We start from the raw sequence: 3,943 nt of genomic DNA, 5'->3' as shown, positions 1-3,943 counted from the left end.
TATATATATACATATATATATATATATATATGTATGTATATTTATGTATATATTTGTGTGTCTGTGTTTGTCGCCCCACCATCACTTAACAACCGATGTTGGTGTGTTTATGTCCCCGTAACATAGCAGTGTGGCAAAAGAGACCAATAGAATAAGTATTAGGCTTACAAAGAATAAGTCCTGGGGTCAATTTGTTCGACTAAAGGTGATGCTCCAGCATGGCTGCAGTGAAATGACTGAAACAAAAGAATAAAAGAATAATTATATACATATATACACATATACATATATGACAGGCTTCTACACAGTTTCCATCTTCCAACTTCACTTATAAGGCACTGGTTTGCCTGGGGGCTATAGTAGAAGACACATGCCCATTGTGCTGTACCGTAGGACTGAACCCAAAGACACATGGCTGCAAAGTGAGCTATGTCTGCATCTATAAGACTGTCATGTCTTTGAGAGAGCCTTTACAAAGTCACTTGACTTGCTATAAATAGCAGTGAGATCTCCCTCATATCACATTCTAGTATTTCAAATAAGGAAACAACACCTCAGGTAATGTAGTCCAAGATATACTCCTCACTCCACCTCACCCCACCCAAAAGATGGAGTGGGTCATGGTTGTGGTGCCTTTGATCATAGGCCTGCTTGATCAGAGTCGACCTGGGGCTAAATAGCACAAGCAATAGAGTTATTTAACGTGGTGCAAAACTATTAAAATAACAGCAAATGCTGTGATACAAATGTTATTTTGTTATGTCTGTGTGTACTAACTTATTATCAGAAATATCATGTCTAGTCTACAGAACTTAAAAGAAGTTAAACTTACTAGTTAAAACTTCTTTCAAGAAGCTGATTGAGTATGACAGGAACAGCTGGTATCTTTATGAAGAAAAAAAAAAATTCTTCATCATTTTCTTTCCCAATATACACAGAAAAATGTGTTATTTGTGACTATGCATTTCCTCCTCTCTCTTCGACCCCCTCTCTCTCTCCCTTTCTCACCACCCCCTTGTGAGTAAGAGGTTTCAATTATTTCATCCTAAAACAAAGTATCCATTGATAAGTACATTTAAGAAATCTGAGATGAGCCACTAGTTTTGTTTCTTTTTCGATTTCTCTCTCTCTTTCTTTTTGTATTTCTTTCAAATCTAGGAAATGATTCGGGTTATGTTATCTAAAATGTTGGTATGTTATCTAAATGTTGGTGGATCAGAGGGTAAAGAGATAAATGTTTATCTTTTCTAGTCAGCCTGCTGTCACCTTCTCTCTAAGATAATCAACTAAACAGTATATTCAAGATTTTAATTTTTTTTTTCTGCAACATAGCAAACTCCTAAAGTTAACTTACACAATTCCCTTTTCTCCACTCAACACTTACTCTTTTACTCTTTTACTCGTTTACTTGTTTCAGTCATTTGACTGCGGCCATGCTGGAGCACCGCCTTTAGACCCCAGGACTTATTCTTTGTAAGTCTAATACTTATTCTATCGGTCTCTTTTTGCCGAACTACTAAGTTACGGGGACGTAAACACACCAGCATCGGTTGTCAAGCGAAGTTGGAGGGACAAACACAGACACACAAACATCTGCACACACACATATATATATATACGTATATACGACGGGCTTCTTTCAGTTTCCGTCTACCAAATCTACTCACAAGGCTTTGGTCGGCCTGAGGCTATAGTAGAAGACACTTGCCCAAGGTGCCACGCAGTGGGACTGAACCCGGAACCATGTGGTTCGTAAGCAAGCTACTTACCACACAGCCACTCCTTGTTAATTATGAATAAACAAAAACAAAAAGAAAGAAAGAAACAAGCATAGGCGTGGCTGTGTAGTAAGAAGTTTGTTTCCTAACCACATGGTTGTTCCAGGTTCAGTCCCACTGTGTGGTACCTTGGATGAGTGTCTTTTACTATAGCCTCAGGCCACTCAAAGCCTTGTGAATGGATTTGTGGTAGAATGAAACTGAAAGAAGCCTGTAAAATAAACACGCACACACACACGTGTGTATGTATGTGTGTGTATGTGTGTGTATGTGTGTGTGTGTGTGTGTGTGTGTGTGTGTGTGTGTGTGTGTGTGTGTGTGTGTGTGTGTGTGTGTGTGTGTTTGTCCCCCACTTGACAACTGGTGTTGGTGTATTTACATTCCTGCAACTTAGCAGTTTGGCAAGAGAAACTGATAGTACCAGACTTTACAAAAACATAAAACATCCTGAGGTCAATTTGTTCAATTAAAGTTCTTCAAGGTAGTGTCCCAGCATGGCCAGTCTAATGACTGAAACACTTAAAAAGGTTAAAAAAAAGTCAACAAAAAAAGAAAAAGACCCATCCAACATTCAATGCAACAACTTCATAACTTTTCATTCTCTTTTTTGGAACCAAGTTTTTCAAAAATTTTTATCTGTTTAGTCCAGGGCCCACAGACTTTTATCTTGCAACTTGCTTGATACCTTCTTGAAATGGGTTTATTTAAACAAACATTTTAAAGATTTTATCAAAAATTTAAGATTGTAACGAAAAGTAAAAACGAAAGATACTACTGTCTGTGTCATGACAATATTTCATGTTGAATCAATGATCATTCACTCATTATTGTAATAATAGCATGAGATAGCAAAATGCTTTCAATTCTGTCAGTATACAAGCAGCCTTCAAAAAGCTTTCTGTGATTAAAGTGGCCTGCAATGTAATTCGAGTCGGCCTGGCCTGGATTAATCCTTGTGGGTTCTTTACAATCAAGTAATTTTGTGTTTAGTCTCACTGTATGACACCTCAGACAAATGTCTTTTACTATAGCTTCATAGCCTCAGGCTGGCAAGAGCCTTAGGAGTGAATGAATATGGTAGGTGGAAAATGAAAGAAGCATGTTGTATGCATGTGTATGTGAAAATATTAGAAAGCTTCACTTTGGGTATAATAAGAAAGATATAAACACATTCTATGACATTTCAGTTCTTTTGATTTATGCTGTGCTGTGCATCACACACACACACACACACACGTACACGTGGGCATACATGTGCTCATACACACATATGTATAACAGAAATATAATAATATTGTGTTTTTGTCTTTGTTTATCTGTTAGTCTGATTAAGAAGTTTTCTCCACAACCATGTCGTTCCAGATTTAATACTGTCGTGCAGTATTTTGGACAAATGCTTTCTGTCATAGCCACGCAGTGATTAAATCTTTGTGAGGGTAATTTAGCAGATGAAAATTATGTGGAAGCCTGTTGTGTTTATGTGGTGTATATGAGAGGTGTATGAGAGAGTAAGTGTGTGTATGTGTCTTTTGTCAATATACATTGACTAAGAACATAAACATTAGTGAGAAAGCAAAAAAAAAAAAAACAGTGCACCACTGAGCTCTTCTTTGAGATATTTGTTCTGCATCAAGTTACGTACATTTGCTTTGTAACCTTGCACAGGTAATTGCAATTAACCATTGATTAACCCATTTAAAATCTGCAAGTGATGAATGACACTTCTCTTAAATTGTAATAGGTGTCAGGTGTTTCTCTGGTGTTTATAGCACATTAAAAATCAACCCCAGCTTCTTCTTAGATTAAAGAAATTTGATTTACTGGTTTCTTATCTACAGGTACTCCTATTGGAAATATATGCATTTATGCACTATGTATGTCTCAAATGGCAACATGTGCACCAGTGCTGATTTATGCATTCAGAAGGACAGAATGGATTATATTCTGTATAAGGTTAATCCATAGTTGTAGGAATGGCTGTGTGATTGAGAAGCATACTTTCTAACCAAGTAGCTTTGGGTTCATTCCCACTATATGGCATCTGGGGCAAAGTTTTCTACTATCGCCCCAGGCATTGTTAGTGGATTTAGTAGATGGAAACTGAAAGAAGGCCACCATATATACATATACATATATATATATATATATATATATATATATATATA

General features: G+C 36.8%; 1 protein-coding gene and 1 long non-coding RNA gene across 2 annotated transcripts in view; one reads left to right on the top strand and one right to left on the bottom strand.

The window, feature by feature from the left end:
• Nucleotides 1–3,943, top strand: part of LOC106868473 (NALCN channel auxiliary factor 2-like) — a 267,882-nt gene that overhangs the window by 30,156 nt on the left and 233,783 nt on the right. The gene's annotated exons all lie outside the window — the stretch shown is intronic.
• LOC128247276 (uncharacterized) overlaps nt 1–3,943 on the bottom strand; it is a 24,996-nt gene that overhangs the window by 13,550 nt on the left and 7,503 nt on the right. Inside the window, exon 2 of the long non-coding RNA XR_008263633.1 lies at nt 169–236. This is a non-coding gene — a long non-coding RNA (uncharacterized LOC128247276). The remainder of the gene's footprint in view (nt 1–168; nt 237–3,943) is intronic.

This window comes from Octopus bimaculoides, chromosome 3 (assembly GCF_001194135.2).
Source record: "Octopus bimaculoides isolate UCB-OBI-ISO-001 chromosome 3, ASM119413v2, whole genome shotgun sequence".
Classification (NCBI taxonomy): Eukaryota; Metazoa; Mollusca; class Cephalopoda; order Octopoda; family Octopodidae; genus Octopus; species Octopus bimaculoides.
This window is presented reverse-complemented; position numbering and strand designations above follow the sequence as displayed.